We start from the raw sequence: 18,143 nt of genomic DNA, 5'->3' as shown, positions 1-18,143 counted from the left end.
TGCTCTGAAGTTTTGTTCATGCACACAGGGAGTTGTAAACAGGGATGTTGATTTGCTACCATGGGACGAGCCTGCTGGATCATGGGGTTATCAGCATTTGGTTAATGGAAGTATAAAAATGTGGTGGGAAGAAAGCACAACCCCATTGGATCCCTTGGGATTTCAACTCTTTTGTGAACAAGCCTGTCCAAAAGCACAACGTGCTGTATCTCAGCCACCCGTGTCATCCAAGGGATTTCATCTCAGTCTTTGTTTCACAGGAGATTTGGAGGTGGGAAGTGGCATTTTGTTATGAGTGCCTGGAAAACACCTACAAGCAAAGGAAAATATGTAGTGTACAATGAGTGACTCCTTGCTCTTGCTCACCAGAGTCAGTAACAGGCACTTAAAAAACATTGTTGCCTGAAATGCCTTTGCAGGCTCCAAAACAATTTCACAGTGCCCATCAAAAATTTATTAGCTCGAACAAGATGAAATGGAAGGTTAAAAGTGAGTGCATTACCTATAACAGATGATGAGTATGACCAAGGTAATTTTTATGCACTTTTAGGGACCTATTGAGAAAAGACTAATTATGAGAGGCACTGCCACCAGAAAACACATGAGCAAAAGAACAGGATGCTGCAACAGGTTTAAAATGTGTCCAAGAAAACACTGAAGGTTTGGATTAGCATTTCCCTAATTGCCAGAGCTGTGAGCTGTCAGGAACCCCTTCCACCCAGCTCTCTGTGCCTCAAGCTGTTTAAAATACTGCTCCAGCCAAAATAACAGCGCTGGCTGAGATGAAGCTTTGCCCTCAGCTGGAATTAAAGCTGGAGCTCTTCCTACACCACAGGAGTTTTACTTTAGTCCCAGTTTCTCTGGGAAAAATGGATGAGCAAATTGCCTTTAGGGCAAGGACACCTACAGGCTGAGCAGAGCAACAGACCTTACTGCATCCTACTGCAGCTACCTGACCCAGGAACAAGCTTCCCGAGGAATGCCAAGCCACAGGAGAGAGACCCTGCCGGTGAAAGCACAGCCCTCCCCACTGCCACTCAGCATTTCCCCACTGCTGAGCCGGGCTCCAGCTCATTCCACAGGAACTGACACTGCCTGCAGCAAGGCGTGGCTTTGGGTCCCACAAGTAACGATGTTGGGGAAGCCTTTCCCAAGTGAGAGGGTTCATTTCTTGAAAACCTGCCACGTGGAAAACGCTCCAAGTTGAGGAGCCAAAGCCACACCTGTTTTAAAACATCAGGTTTGTCGTGGTGAATGCCCAACACAAAGCTTTTCCAGTCTTTACAAGGATTTTTCCCCCTGTTATACTGTATAGCAAGCCTGCCTTTGGAGAGCCTGTAGAACATAGAAACCAGCTAAAGGCCAAGCCCTGATGTACTCCACGTGCAAGCTGTGCTACATCACACACTGAGCAAACACAGCAGCTCTAGTATCTCCAGGCTCACTGCAGGACATACCAAGCAGCTCAGTTTGAGGTTGGATATTTAATATTCTGTCTTATTTGTTGGATAACACTTTTAATGTCTTGGCTTCAGATTATTCATGAGCAACCAACTTTTGACATGAAGAACATTTTGATGGAACATTTGGTGCTCTCAATATAGGTTGCTTCTCGATTGTATGCAAGTCCTTAGAACATCAGAGCCATGATGCTTGCATTCACAATGCCAAATTTAATTGCTGTAACTGTTCTGCAATTGCTGCTTTAAAGGCTCTGCTTTGACTACTGCTCATAGTCCCACAAGATGAACTGACACGGCTCAAACACAAAAGAAATTGGTGAGGGAGGATGAAGGACAAGAAGCTCTCTCCATCAATTTTCATGGCAGGTTTCTACAATCCAAGTCCAAAGGTCACATGCACAGGGCTGGCACAGGAAATCCCTCCCACAGCTCCAAGGACAGGCTCATCTCCCCTGCAGTGCACTCCCTGCACTTTCCCCTAACTCTGTTTCCCACTTGGGAGCCCCTTTGGCTCAGACAGGGAAGGCACCAACTGCTCTGTCCCTCTGCACTGGAAGCTGCTCTGTCTCATGGCTGGGACACCAGCAGCTTCTCTGCTCAACAGCTTTTCCACCCTGTTTCCACCATTTTTCCATCTACCTTCCCTCCATTTTGAGATTTGCAGTATGAACAGGACTCCTGTTGGCTACTGGAAAAGTGAAATATCATTATTTAATTTTTCTGGATGGCAATCAAGCACACTTCTCCACCTGTCACTCTTCAGACATGCAAGTAAAGCACAAGTATTTGGAATAGAGATCCTTTGTTTCTATTTTCTTTTTCCCCCCCTTTCTCTTCATTGTGCTTTATTGATAGATGAAAGGCTAGTTTAGCCTCAAGAGTGTTCTGTGTCCACCCCAACTACTTCACTTGAATAAATAACCTTGCTGTGAATACATTTTAATTAGTGATTTCATAGTTGGAATTGTGCAATAGTAATACAGTAGGCGTGAGGAGCTATTCAAATAGTATAAAAAGGCATCATTATTTTCAAAAGCTCTGTGGGAATAACACAGGTAAAAAAATCCCCTGCTGGCACCTGTTTTGTGTGTCCAATGTATCATTAGCACCTCACATTCTCTCTGTGTTGATCAAAGGGCAGACTACAGGTGCTGCAGGATGCTCCCACAGTGCTGGAGATTTTTCCTTCTTTGTTTGCTGTTCCTTGCTGACGTCATTATAATGAAGACCAGATTTTTACTTTGTTTGACAATTTTGTTCTAATTGACAGCAAGATCTTGCAAAGCAAATTGGGAACAAAACCCGGAGATTCAGAAGGATTTTCCCAATTCTCTGAGCCTGGCCTGGGATTCTTTCACGCAATGTGGAATAAGTGAAGTAGGGCCTAAGAATAAAAAATCAAACCCTTGTCATACATGCTACTGCTGAAGGCAGGCTGGCAAGGGCTTTGAGGAGGGAGCAGAACAAAAATCTCGAAATAAGCATCAGCTCATTTCAGATCTAAATTCCACATTGCAAGCAAGATGCTGGGCTAGAGGAAAGTGCTATAAAATGAAGGGTCCTGACAACTCAGGGATGGATTAAACCAGGCACTGGTTACCTTTACTAGGATGCAGCTCAGTTAATTTGGCCATTGCTCTCAGGACACTCCCTGTGGCACAGAAGAACAAGAGTGACAAAGGCCAGCTGGATTTTTAAAACAGGCTGCCTTTGATTTACAGGCTCCCTTGAAGGCCCTTTTTGTCTTTTATGCAAAATTGCCATGTTTAAGAAAACTGCCAGAACTTCACTGGCATGTCAGTGAAAACAAGAAAGTTGTTCTTAAAACGTAGGCAATTTACACCTACTCAGAGTGACTGCAGCTAAGGAACGCGTGGGTATGAGCTGTCAGATCTGCTCCCTTCAGTCCCTGGCCGTGTGCCTGTGGCCATCCTGGCAGGATTCCTGCCCTGCACTCAGTCTGAGGGAGGGGCTGCCTTCAGCTGCCCCCTGTGCTGCCATCGGAGCTGCTCTGCCAGCCCTGGCCAGGGCAGCCGGCAGCAGGGAGGGGCTGGGCAGCCGTCGGTCCCTCTGCAGAGAGGGGAGCCACGGGTGTGCCCAGGCTGCTCCTCATTCCTGGGAGCACCACCACGCTGCTTATCCCACCCTACCTCTGTGCTCCCATCTCCCTGGGGCTTTGGGCTGTAAATCCCAGAATGAAGAGAGGAAGTGGCTGCAAAGTTGGATCCAGTCCCTGGCTGAGCTCAGCCCTGTCCCTGACACAGACACCAGAGGCTCAGTGGCTCCTGGGCACGATGGCATTCCCCAGAGGGAAGTTTGCTGCCCGTGCAGCCACGTGTGCCTCTGCAGAGGGAGCCTGGCAGTACTGAGCCCTGCTCTCCCCAGGCCTGGAAGTGGCAGCTGCCACTCCATGGAGCGTGGCAGCACCATGAGCAGCGCAGCTGACTCTGCTCATGGCTCCTGCTGGCGTGGCTGCTTTCTCAGGGATTGAGTGTGCACAGCTCTGCTCTGTACCTACCATGGTTGACAGGGAGAGAAAAGCTGATGGTCTCAAAACCCAATTCAAAGGAAAGGCAGTGAAATGGGAGGGTTGATGCTCCATTTGAAACTTCACTATTCAGAAAACGAGACTTTTCAAATCCTGTAAAATTCCCAGATTACAAAAGCAATTCACTGAACCTGTCATGCCTTTGAATGTGTGTCTCACTGCAAAGGCTGACAGTGCCTCTGCTTCTCCTCTTGCAGTGCAGACCTGGCCTCTGCCTCATTCATCCCTCAGTGGTGTTCAATTGTTTCACATTTCTCCTGACTAGCTCTCAAATTTCTCCAATCTTAAACATCAGCTGAGAGGAGCAGGGCTGCAGAGAAGGAGCTTGCTTGTGAGGGAGCTCCTCAGCAGAGCACAGCAGCTTCCCTCCCTGGCAGCAGACTGCTGCTCGTTCATTACCTGTGCATGGCTCTGGGCAGGAAGGTGCTGTCATCAGGAGCACCAAACAAACAGGAGTCCTGTTTCCAGAGAAACCTCGGGGTAAATTGTGTACAGGTGCCATGGGATCACCTGCCTGAATCCATCAATACCAAGGGCTTTGGAAGAGGAGGAGGAGGTTCAAAGATGGGGACTGGGAGCTCAGAAAGCAGTCAGGTCATATGAAATGCAGCAGCCTTAAAACCTGAGGTCAAAAGCAGGGGAAAAGCCAAAAATTAAAAGATAGTCCGAAGTATGAGTGCTTAGCCAGTGATGCAAGAAATTCAGATTAAATGGATTTGCCTGTGCTTTTCTATGGAATGCTTGGGAAGAAGTCTGAGCAACCTGCATAGACTTGAAGGGAACACGTAGTAAAGCAACTCAACAGCAGTGAGTTTAAAAACTAGAGAGGGGTGGATGGAGAGTTAAGATATCAAGGTCACTGTGCAAGGACCTTGCCAACTCTGTATTGTGTGCTTTCTTGACTATCTGAGTTCTAAAAGGGAAGAGAAGCACACTGAAGTTGCAAAGTGGAAGAGACTCCCATCTGTTTTGTACAGATAAAGCTCCCAAAATGTTGTGTATCACTGAGGAAATCAAAACACAAAACAAAGTTCTTCTGGGAAAAATGAAGACTGAAATCAAGAAATAAACAGGAAAAAAAAATAAAAAAAAATTATCCCCACCTGCTGCCTTGCAGTTGGTGCAAATTGAACATCTTGGATGCATCTGTCTGCCCTGGACAAATAATTGCTGTTTACCTTCCTAGGGGAAAGCCAGGAAAGCAGGAGAGATCATAATCCTCAGAGCACTCCCCTCCTTTTCATAAAGTGTACTCAACAAAGCTGTGATCACTCAGAACCCTGATGAGATGCCTTCCCTGGTGAGCAAAGCTCAGCTTTTCCCAGATATGGCAGTCTTACAGAGAGGACAGCAAGGAAATTGCCCACTCCATTTATATTGCTGCAGCCTGAGTGAGAACAGGTTCCTCCAGCTGTCCAAGAAAAGGCAGAGGGATGCACCACGTGCTCTCCACCTCCCTCTCTGCTGCACTGGGCTCTCTGTGCACATCAGTAAGAAAAGAGGCTGAGTTCTATTCCTTCCTGATGTTGCAGAGAGGAGCAAGTAGCCAGGATGGCACACCAGTCTTACAGAGAGTGCCCTCTGCTCCTACAGAGCAACCACCCCTTTGTCCTTGTCCTTTATGAATGGAAGAATGGGAAGTGGGTGCTGTGGGGCTGCACAGAGGGAAACACTCGATATCAGCACTGCACTTTCTGGGTCTCCAAATGAGGATGCAAAAGAAGAATGCAGTCCCTGCCTTAGCCAATGCAAAGGGAACATTTTTGCATATTTTTGATATGTGATCTTATCAGCAGACAGCTTTTTCTTTTCAGTAAAATAAATCCTTGTAATTCCACAGTACAGAAATCTGACAGTACAGAAAGTAATCTTTATGATGGCTGAAAGTCTTTGCACAGCACATATTGCAGCTTAGGATAATTATTTATTACTGGTGTTACCATTCCTGAGCCTTTAATGCACTTGTGGCCAGTGGGCAGAAAATGAGCAATCCCTGGTGACAGCAGCAGAAATGCACTTCTTCCCATGGCAAGGCACTTTTTCAAGTTCCTGCCAGGCTGTAATATTTTCCCCTCCATGCAAGGGTATTAAAATGAAAACTTTGGATGTATAAATCAGAGTAGGGTGAGTTCACTCCTGTGCCAAGAGGGAGCCAAATGAATCCTGGGGATGTTAAAGCTGAGAGGAGCCTCCCAGATGATCTTGGTGTGCCTCCCTTCCCCTGGCCATGAACAGCTGCTGCTGTCTCTGGAGCAGAATCCTGAACAGCCCAGGGATGGGGAAGGAATGCCAGGCTCTCCCTTCTGGCTGCCCATCAGTGCATTCTGATTCTTTCTACAAGCTATTTACTAAAACAAGCTACTTCCCATTTACTATTTCTTCTTCCATACCTCTCTGTTTTCTCCTGTATCTTATCACCTACTCACATCATCACCTCTACAGTCACAGTGAACTTGCTCTGCCTAAGTCATTGTCACACTGACCTCCCCTCAAGAAGGCCTTTTTCTCCTAAAACACAAAAAAAACTTCCTTTGTGCTGGTTTCCATCCATTACATCTTTTAAACACAGTAATTCCTCAGCATCTTTACAGTCACTACAGTGCAGGTATTTACAGACAAGCACATCCCTCCCTCTCTGCTCCAGTGTGGAGGCACACAAGTGACAGCCGTGTGACAACAGCCAGGCTGAGGAACCACGTGGGAGCCTTTCAGAGCCACGAGGAGGAATTATCAATCCCCAGTGCAAGCATGTGTGCACACACACAGGTGTGCCAAGGCAGAAGCAGAGAGAGCAGGGATTTGCTGCATGACCAATATTCCTCCTCCAGGAACACTTCTCCTAAGGAGCTTTCAGAGCAGTCAGATGGATCTCTTGGTATGCAATTTTATCTGTTTCCACTTCACAGAAACAATCACTCTGGAGGGGAAATAAGTCACATGAGGGGATCCCATCCATCTCTCTGCCATTAGGCCCTGCAGAACAATGCCCCATGTTTCCTGCTTTTAGCTGCCCAAGCCTACACAAGAGGCTCTCCTTGCTTGCCTGCACTGGCACCTGAGGTTTAGCCATGCTTCCTCACTGGCTGGACCAGGAGCAGAGACCTGCCAGGGCTCAGCAGCAGCTCCATCCCCTTTCCCTCCAGGTGTTCTCCAGCTGCAGCACCCAAGTTACCCACCACCACTTCCCTTAGGTGGAATTCATCATCCACACGTGACCCTCCTTCCTCCTGGTTCCATGGCTCCTGTGATTTCCCTAAAAGGGATCTTGAAAGAAATCTACCACAACATTTTACACTCACAGCTGACTGCAGCTCCTGGTTTTCCAAAGGGAAAACTCTCTTTGCCATATTGCATATTTGCTTCTCTCACCAATCTGCTTGCTACAGCATTTGAATATCTTCAGACCCTTTACCTGGCATTACCTTTCTGCCTCCTGAACACCAGAGCACTCGCCTAGCAGCCTTGTGATGGATCACCTGAATGCAGGCTACTTTTTCCCATTATGCAAATACTTCTTTTACTGAGAATTTGATCCATTTCCATGTACATTAAAGAGCATAACAGCTAGTGCTGTTATCAGTAGCTGCAACTTGCACATACCCTGAAACAAACAGTGTTAATGCCGGTAGGAAAAGCTTAGTAACAGATAAAACTCACCAAAAAGTGTTGGAAAAACAAAAAAAAAGTCCAGTAGGCTCAGAAGAAAAGGCTAGCTGAATCCTCAGAGTAACCAATTTAAATACTGCTAAATATACAATTCTATCCACTGTAAAAACTTTACAGGACGGTCTCACGTTGGATTTCAGTTTAGCTCAGGTCTGTCATTTCCAAAGACTTCTTTTGCTATAGTTCAAAGCTCCATCAAGTAGGTGCAGAGATGGTAGCATAGCAACCACCACAAAGTGAGTTTAAAGCCTGGGAAAATGAGCTTTTAGCTTTCTAATAGCAGAGCTTTCATATTCATATCTTCTTGCTGGGTTTGAAACACCTGTGTCTATTTCAGCTGACTTGGCTTCATTCTGTCAGTACAGAAAGCTGTATGGCATCACTGAACTACAATTAATGGACCTGTTTTATGTGAATATTCTTTGGTCATGGACAAACAGAAAACTCAATTGTGAATGGCGAGGAAATAATTTCGTTTTTAAATTAAATTGGCATTTCCTTGAAACAGAAGAAGGATGGTTTTTTGTATGAAGCAGAATTGGTTCCCAGAGTGGGCACAAGAATAAACCTACTTTTTCCTGCTGACTCAGGAAAACGAAATAAATCCAAACATTCACCACTGTGATTTCAGAAATCAGTTTTGAGGTTAGATATGTCCCATCTGCACAATACCATGAACTCTGTCAGAACAGCTGAGGGGCCAAGAGTTCAGTGTTCTGGCACCTTGGTGACTTCTCCTGTTCACCTGAACTGAGTTTAAAACTGGGACTGGTCGTGGATTTGCATCTTTGTTTGAAAAGATCTTGGTGCCTGGAGAAGTGGATGTGAAATGCTGATCTAAAGAGCATCTCCAGCTGGTAACATCTGCATGCCCATGCAGGCTCACAGCCAGAAAAGCAGTGGATAATAATCAATGAACACTTTAAACTCTAATTCTGCATCTTTGTTAGGCTCGAAGCCTTTTGTCTTCTCCATTATTTTTTTAATGAGGGTGATTTTTCCTGCTGTTGTATCAGTTGCAATGGACACAGAAAATCCCATGGGAGGTGTCTCACACCAGGCATGCCCTCCAGCTTGGATTTATCCAGGAATGAAATGATTTCTGCCCCACTGGAACCCCCCTATCCCCACACTGCAGCTGATGACAGGGGATCTCTGGTCAGTGCATTTTCAGCTGCTCTCCCTCCCGGGCACTCAGCCTCACAGACACACACAGGGGGACTCTGAACCTCTGACAGCCAAAATCGCTTCCAAACCCGCCCCTGCAGATCCCGCAGCCGGGTGTGATCCTCGTTAACGCGGCAATGCCAGGGGCGGCAGAGCCGTGTCCCGGGCTCCCGGCTCCCTGGCAGTGCTGCTGCGGTGCCTGGGGAAGGCAGGGCTCGGAGGCAGGGCAGGAGGGGCTGAGCAGAGCCGCTGTCCCTCGGTGGCTCTGCTGCGGCTGCCCGGAGCCGTGTGACAGAGGCTGCAGAGCCGCAGCCCCGGCATTCCCCGGCATTCCCGCACCGCCCGCGGGCCCGGCTGGGGCCGGGGGTGCTCCGGGCCCCGGGCGCTCACACAGCCGCAGCCCCTGGGCAGCAGGGCCCGGCGCTCGTGGCTTCCTTGTGGCAGGAACACGGCAGGATGGAGAGCTTCTGGAGTAACTCAAACGAGCTCCCACCTCCAGGCTTGTGCACAATGGAAATAATTCCCGCTCTTACACCCTGCACGCAAATATTCACTGCCTCTCCTGCTTGGTCCGTACCCAGTTTCCCTCAAAAAGTCAAAATGAGAAGTTCTTGAAGAGAACCCCACCACTGAGAAGCAGCAAGCTGCTCCCACTTAGACATAAAACCTCAAAACATAATTATAACTTCAGTCAAACGTTCGCATGACTGAACTTCTAGGACACACTTTACTATGGAGTTTCCCATTTCTAACTCAAACGCTGTTTTCTTCTTCCAACAATAATTCAGTTGGCAGCATTTCAACAGTTCTGGCAGTGGTGTTATAATTCTTCTCACCAACATGTGCAAAGCCTCCCAAATTACAGAGCTTTACAAGGAACCTGGAATTCTTAGATCCAGGTCACAGGGGATTATCCAAACGCCCGAGGTTATACAAATGGGCTGTAGTTATGCAGAGCAGAGCTCTGGAGAACATCCTCATGTCCTTACTCCACACCTCATTCCTGCTTGATGGCAGACAGATCCACTGCCATAATCTGTACTCCTATTCGTGACTGACATCAGCTTGCAATATATGCTGCTGACTCACCTTCATTTTCCATAAGCATTCTGCATTGGAATGTCACTGCCAATGACTTATTAGCAGCAAAATAACAACAGCAACACAAAGAACAGCTGTGTTGGATAGTTATTGATTATTGAAAAATGTGTTATTAAAGATGTCAAGTGTTCATGTCATTCTAGAAATGCTCAAATAAATTAATCAGAGCTCCTGTCTAACTGTTCTTTTGGGTCTAATGTATGTATTCTCATATTTAGCAATATAGGGGTGTGTTGGGAATTGCTTATTGTCTCTGCTGTATTTACAGAAATGGAAATGTTTAATTTTTTAACCAGTGTTAAACAATGTCTGTTGAGAACACACAAATATTGAAATCCAAGAAATGGTTGTGGAGAAGCACTCCATTGTGTGCTCCATGTTAAATCAGGATCACACAGATTGATGGCTACAAATGCCATGAGGTGTCATTAACTCACTTTTAAATAACCCCTGAATGTGTGAATTAATGGGATGTGAACTCCACAGAAGTGCAGAAACCCCACTCTGCCAAACATCACATGAGGTAAGAGCTGAAAACTCTCATCTACAGGGCACAGACCCTGCATTAACTGTGAGTTTCCTGTAATTCTTCTCTTTCATTGCATCCACCTATTTTGGGACCCTGGCTAGTACAGCCTGCCACAACCTGCTCTTCCCTGCTCTTTCCAGATTCCTGAAGCAGCAGAGAGCAGAAGATGAGACATGTGGCTCCAGAGAGGAGGCCCTGGCTGCCAGCACAGACTGCCACATCAGCAACAGGAGAGCCCCTAGGGAAGCATCTGGATGCCAGGAGGAGACTTGGCTTCAGGTACAAAACCTGGATGGGAAATTGAATTCACAGGGAAAAAAAAAAACAAACCCAAACACACTCATACAGCAAAGTATTTGATAGCCCATATTCATGTTCTGGTCAGAAGTTTGGGGGTTTTTTCTGCTCCTTTTTTATCTCTGGTTTCTGTTCCTGTTGGTTACTTTCCTTTCCTATTCTGTGAAGAATTCCAAGATGCCAGCAACAAGAAGCTGCTGTGAGGCTCCCTGGATCACTTCTGTTGGGAAGCAGTCAGTGAAACAAGGAGTGCCACGGATTTCAGCCTCGCTGCCTGAGCTCCAGGGCTGAGTTCAACACTGACAGTGGGGCTTGTCCTTAGTGTCACTGCTGGAGCAGAGATGTAATAAAAATAACTTAACCATCTCTGTACTCCCACAACCTAGGCAGGAGAGCATAGGAGAGATTTCAGGCAGTAAATAAGTATAGGAGAGAAATTTAGGATATGAACTTGTTTTGAAGGGGCACGGATCTCTCAGTGTTCCAACTGCCCAGGGGCTGAGGCAGATGGAAGTCAGAGCCTGGTGCTGACAACACAACAAAACCAGAAGAGCACAAAAGAAAGGAAAGCATAATGATAACTGTGCCCATGTGTCCCACAGGAAAGGAACATGGGATACAATGAGAAATGCAGAGGATTTCATGTACCCAGACACATCTCTACAAACCCTGTGTCCAGGACAGACACCACAAACTTGGCTCCTTTTCCTTAGGGGTTTGTCCAAGCACCTGCATTAAAGGAGGGCTCTGTCACACTGCCTGTGACCTGGTTACTGAACAGAGCACTGGAAGCTAAAATGGGACTTCTCCCCCCACAACCCACAATTAGGTAATCTACAGAATTAATTTCCTTCACGTCTAACGAGGCTCTGTTATGTGGTTTGGCGTGCCTTACTGTGTGTGTTAGTCACAGCCTGACTGAAGGGAATGCACCACCAAATTTACTGTAACAGCAATTTTCCTTAAGGTACATCAGCACAGATGAGTTGGCAGAGCCCTGGTACACGGCCTGACAGCATCTGTGATACAACATTGCCATCTATGGGAGCCCGGGCTGTAGCAGATTTACACACAAACATGCTGCTGCTGCTGCTCTCTGCTCCTATCCCTTATTTTAGCACAAGATCTGCTTTCCTAAAACACTTCTCTTGAACATAAAAGCTTTATGCCACCAGGAGAATTCAGCCTACTATCCTCTCATCATTTAATTTGTTTCTTTCAAGCCTACCCTTCAAATTCTAACAGATATCTCCATTACTGGTGTTTAGCCTTTATGTGATAATTTCAGTTCACAGAAGCCCTGCATTTCTGCTGACACAGATAACAAATAAACAAAACTTGAACCCAAGTGCACACAAGGCAGTAGCCACATCACTGGTACAAATAAACAACATTTGGAATATTATTTCTAAAGTGCCCCAAAGTCTTCAGAGAGCAAAGACACAACTCCAAAATATCATTACAGATATTTTCAAATGCAACCTGCTGAACATTGGTGCCGTGAGTAAAGCAGGAATGAGAATGACAAAGAAATACAATGGTTAAGTGTCACGTTGTTATTCACTTGGAGTGCTCTCTGAATTATTCCATCCATGGTTTTCTTTGTTCATTTTAATTCATTCACCTTTGTTTTCTCTCCATGAGAAAAACATATTTGAAAAGGAAGCCTCAGTCAAAAGATGGCTGGAGAGCAATGATCACTGGGCATTGTTCACACTGAACTGAATTGCATATTCAAATAAAAAACCCAACCATTCCTTCTGCCACCATCCTGGTATTTTAAGGTTTGTGCTGGAAGTTCATAAGCAATTCCTACCTCAGGCAAAGGGAATCAATAGCAGTGAGACATTAAAAGCATTTCTGTAGCTTATTAACTCTGTGCTAGCAGATGTTGCAAAAAGATTTCACATCTCTAGAGAAGGCCAGTTCAAAGTAAATATAACATCATGATCTTGATTTCCCTTGTCAGACTAGAGCATTTTCAAGTCTTTAGCCTCCCTTTTGCTGAACCCAGGTCTGTGTGGGTTTTTTTAAATTTTATTTTGAAGCACAGCCTAGTCACATCAGTCTAAAAATAAACTTTAGGGCACACTTCCATTTCCCATTTCAGGATTTCCCACCCTACAGGAGCATTAGCATGAGGCCTCCTCCTATAGCACCAGATAAAGCAGAAAACAAAATATAACAGGATGACTTAATTTTTTTTTTAAAAGTTGCCAGGACATGAAACAAAACCCTGCACAACAGGATCATTTATTACAGCAATTCTGGAACAGCAGTTTGGGAGCGCATCAGTAACGGATTTTTCACTTTGAGGGATTTTAAGTTTTAAATTAAGGGATATAAAAAGCTCTGCTTGTGTGAGCTAACCTAGAAAAAAGTCATCCTTAGAGTGCAATGGAAGTTTGATATCTAGATGGCAAGGATAGAAGAGCAAAAAGAGAAAGATAGATGTTCTTTGTAGTTCCTCCTTTGAAACTACCACTCCTGGTTTCACCTTTAATTCAGAGGTGGATTAGAGTATTAAAAGAGGCTCTGCAGATGTGTTAAAGGGGACTCCCACTGGAGCTCTGGTCTAATTAAGCTACTTTATGAATCATTCCAGTTTGACTAACTCAGAATTTCTTTTAAAAATAATCACTTAATACATCAAACCAAGAGTTCAAGCCCCTTTGTTTTTAATAATCAGAGAAGAAATGCTTGGGTTTGAGATTTGTAAGCCATCACTTCATTTTATGGCTGCACTCTTGATGCTAATTGCTCTGCCAGCAGCTGGCCTGCATTGCTCTCTGCCAGCAGCCCCCTTTCCCTGCCCTCCTCAGCAGCCCTGCTACAGCCCAGACATGGCAGCAGAATGCTGGAGTCACACAGAGAGAATTGTCCCAAGCCATGGAGATCATCAGTCAGCATCTTGGTGCTGGCTTGGCTGGAGATCAGCAGGAGCTGGAATGGCTCTGCTGGCTTGGCTGGAGACCAGCAGGAGCTGGAATGGCTCTGCTGGCTGGGCTGGAGACCAGCAGGAGCTGGAATGGCTCTGCTGGCTGGGCTGGAGACCAGCAGGAGCTGGAATGGCTCTGCTGAAGCTCCTGCAGGCACAGCAGAGCCCTGCCCAGCCCTGTAAGGAGCCCCTTGCAGGTGCTGCCAGCAGTGCTGTACAAAGTGTGCCACCACCCAAAGCAGCCCCTGGCCCAGCCTGAGCTGGGAGCAGATGCACAGCGGGGTGACCCCACTTCTGTCTGAGCACTGGGCACCAGAGAAAGCCTGTGGTGCTCTCTGGTGAGGCACAGCCTCTGTGGGTCACACAGCACACGATTCCCTGTGCTTTCACAGAAAGGGGACATGGGGTCACAAGAAGAGTCATCATGGAAACAGAGCCAAGGGGACACAGCTCTTACACAGTGGCACGTGTCACAGGGACAAACAAACCCAGGGGGGCTGAGCAGAGTTTAAACCTGCTCCTGCTTTAGTCTCTCCTGCTGCACTCAAGTGTGGCCTGGGGAAAAGCTCTTCTCCCTCCAAGCTCCAGCCCTGCCCCCTTTTACTTCCCAGGAGCTGCCAGCTGCTTCAGGCCAAAGCAGAAGCTGGGAAGGATTCTGTTAGGAAATGGTGGGGCAGACTTCCAGGAGCTGCCAACTGCTTCAGGCCAAAGCAGAAGCTGGGAAGGATTCTGTTAGGAAATGTGGGCCCAGAAGGCTTGGTGGATCCACACAGACATCCATCTCTCTCACTCCTCAGGAACCCTTGTTTCAGTGTCAAATGGGAAGTGGTGACACAGGTCAGGCTGTGGATTAAGCACAAACCCAATTTTTGCTTTGATGGTGTCTCAACAGGAGTATCTAAAACACTGCAGTTGATATTTTCATAGCTGAGTAAGCAGCTAAGACATGAAACAGTAATGTAATTAGAGATTTGTGGAGCAGCTCTAATGCCAGATGTAAATGAATGTGTGTTGGTTTAACAGATATTTCCACATCAGTTTCTATCAGCACACTCTCTGAAACCAACACATCCAAAGCTGTACAGGAACAAAGCCACACTGGGATATCAAAGTTACCTTCCAGAGGGATAAAAGCCTAAGATAAAGGTCATTACAGAGCTGGTATGCACTGATTTGCCTTTATCATCTGTACAAGTGTGTCCAGACAGAAAGAAGGGATAATAGAAGCTGGAAAAGAGATTGTATAGCTGGAGAAAGCCAGCAGTCAGGGAATCCAGCTGGTTTTACATTTTTAAATTTTACTTGAGGACTGGCCAGCATTTTTGCTGTCGATGTTGTTGCAAACCAGCACTTCATGCTTAAGTGCACCACGAGCAGCAAGCTCTCCCCTGACACCTGGGAAACAAGAACACCCAGGGCAAGGCAGGCACTGCCAGCAGAAGGCAGGAATGTCTTAACTGAGTTCTAATGCACAAAACTCAGCTCCAAGTGTATCCATATTTCATCCCTACATTTCTGATTCTGTAACACATTTTGAGCCAGTGCCAAAATATTCACATGAAAAAACCCTAACAACTTATTGGGACATCAAGACAACAAAATAGACTTTTCTTAATGAAATATATGAATACTCAAAGAAACCCAAACCACATTCTGGTGTGCTTTTATGGTTTTTTGCACTTTTGATGCTAATTAAGTTCTGCATATCTCAAACTGCTGCTGGAAAACTAAGACTAATCTATAACTCCTGTAAGCTGTCATAGTTCCTCTGAAATCAAGGGAGGTTTTGACAATTTACACCATCTGAGGAGCTGCTCTGTGTGCCTAATAAGACACACTGCTGTTTAATTACAGGCAGGTTCAGAAGGAATCTCCACAGCTCCAGCAAAAGCTGGTTCTGCCAGGAAGAATCATTTTTTTGTTCTCTTAAACTCATGATGAACTTCAGTGTCAAAAGCCATCTTTCTTTCACTAAAGACCATAAGTATGTCTGGAGCTGAAAGAAAAGGTTCTGTGTACTGCAGCAGCTTTGAAGCCTGGCCTTGGTGCTGTGAGGGGGTTTTGAGAGGAGAAGTAGGGAGTGCCTATCCCAGTGTCCTCAGAGCACTGGAATAACAGCTGGGGAGACTGGGAGCAGCCAGACCACAGAAACTCAACACAGGAGCAACAGAACATTGATCCAGACATTCCTGTGACAGTGTTCAGTCTGGAGAGTGAGCCAGGGAGATACCATGTGTTTACACACTGACTTCTGAGAGGATTTGCTTGCTCTACATCAGATTTAGGTACATCATTTAGTGGTAGCCTTGGCAGTGCTGGGTTAATAGTTGCACTCCATAACCTTAAAGGTCCATTCCTACCTAAATGGTTCTAGGATTCTATGTTTGCAACCACAAAACTGCAGGAGTTGTGTGTTCCACATCTGCTGGTGTGAAGATGAACACTTTAAAAGTGTACAGACATTGTAGTGATAGGTGTGTAAGCTGCAAGAAGATTTGGACAGAACACAGCAACACTCACTTGCACCCGACCAACAAAGCACAGCAACAAAGAACCACCTAACAAAACCTCACCAAAACCCAAAAAACCCAACCACTGTCAAACCCAGAAAATCACAAAGCTTTCCACAAAGTTTTGGGCAAAGCAATGGTAGGTTCCATCTCTAGATTTTGTGCTACCAAAATAAGTAGCATAAGCTGTTGTGATTGCCCACCTGTACAGGGAGGACATAAACCACATGAGGATCAACAGCTACAGAATAATGCACACCACCCACTGCAAAAATCTGTGCTGCAGGTTAAGAGCCAGAAGAACTTATACCCTGGGGCAAGGATCTCAGCATAAGTGGGCTGCCTCATTAATACACTATTTATTACTAGGAGTTCTCTTATTTCCTTGTGCCTCTCCATCCACATTTTATTTCTGTTTCTTGCTGATCTCTTTTCTTTCTTGTCTATTTTTCCCTCAAGCAGAGTTTGAGAATTATGTCACGATCAGGACATCGGAGGTACCTCGAGTGCATTTGTGACCGAGCTGGAAGAGTTCAATCCTCTCTACTACCCAAAGGAGAGGGAAGTGAAAATTCCAACTGCACTCTTTTCTCCCAAGGGTTGGTGTGCTCTTTCTGCTACACAGAGTTGGAGCAATTCTGCCAACAGATTCCCACGGGTTTCTCATGAGGGCAGACCCTGGCACAGTCGTTCTCCTGATCCTGCACTTGAAATGAATCACCAGCAGAGCAAGCAGCTCCGGAGGCAGCGTGAATCCACAGCCCTGCTCCTTCTTGTTGAATTAACCCAGCACAGCAGGGCTTAAGCCGAGGATTTCAGTTCAAAGAGTGACTTTAGCATCTGAATTAAAACACTCTCAACAGTTTGTGCAGCCACTTGGCCGCTGGCCCGCCCGGGAACATCTGTGGCCGGGGCTTCCAGGGGCAGAGCGCTGCTCCCACCACATCTGGAGCAGCACAGCTGTCCCTCAGCCAAACCCTCCTGCTCACAGGCACCTCTGCAGTGCTCCAAGTGCAGCCAGGAGCCAAGGACAGCAGTACCAAGAGCAACCAACAAGTGGACTTTTCGCACCATCAGATTAGCAATGGAAGCTCCGGCAGATTTTGGACAAACCATAGCACAAGATTTCCTTGTGTTGGGAAGAGACTCTGTGACTCAGTTTGGCTGTTTCACTTTACAGCCTGACCAAAGCTCTGACCTTCACACAGGATCCAAGGAGGCACCTGCTCACACCCAGCTGCAGTGGGATCCCCATGCCCAGCATTCCCAACAGTCTTTGGAAAACAAATCCCAAATCCACAGCCAGGCCAGAGGTACAAGGCATTTTTAAAAGATCTCCCAGCAAGTGCTTTGTAATTAAAAATTGCAGGAAATTACTCAGACATAGCTCGAGTCTTAATTTTCCCTCAGTTTCTAATTTAGCCAGAAGAAATCAATTAGTCCCCCGTTTGGAATCTCTGCCATCTTTGAAACTTGGATATTCACAGAGAGCAAACAGCTCTTCGTGTGGAAGGCCCCAGCTGAAGGATGTAAATGGTGAACTGCATGGAACACCATTTATTCACACTGCTTTGGAAACACGAGAGGTTGAGCTGACCCTCCTGTGATTCAAATCTGAGTTTACAGCGTCATTCATCATCTCAGGACGGGTCTGTTCCAGTCTCCTTGAACAAAACTATTTTCTCCTCACATCTGCTGCACCGAATTGGCTGAATTTCAATTCCAAGGTGTATTGTACAAAGAACAGTTTTGGAGTGAAAGATGTCAAGCTGGCAAAAATTGAAAATTAGATTGGAATGAAATCTAATTCTTTTAATATAGAAAGTGTTTAGTTTTGCCTCTGTAATATAATTTGAAGTCACGTAGCAATCATGTTTCTTGGCTGTGGAGGTAAGTTTCATCTCCAGCTGGATGAAAGGAAGGA

The sequence above is a fragment of the Pyrgilauda ruficollis genome, unplaced genomic scaffold (genome assembly GCF_017590135.1).
Source record: "Pyrgilauda ruficollis isolate IOZ18807 unplaced genomic scaffold, ASM1759013v1 scaffold134, whole genome shotgun sequence".
NCBI lineage: Eukaryota > Metazoa > Chordata > Aves > Passeriformes > Passeridae > Pyrgilauda > Pyrgilauda ruficollis.
Note: the sequence above shows the minus strand (reverse complement) of the source record.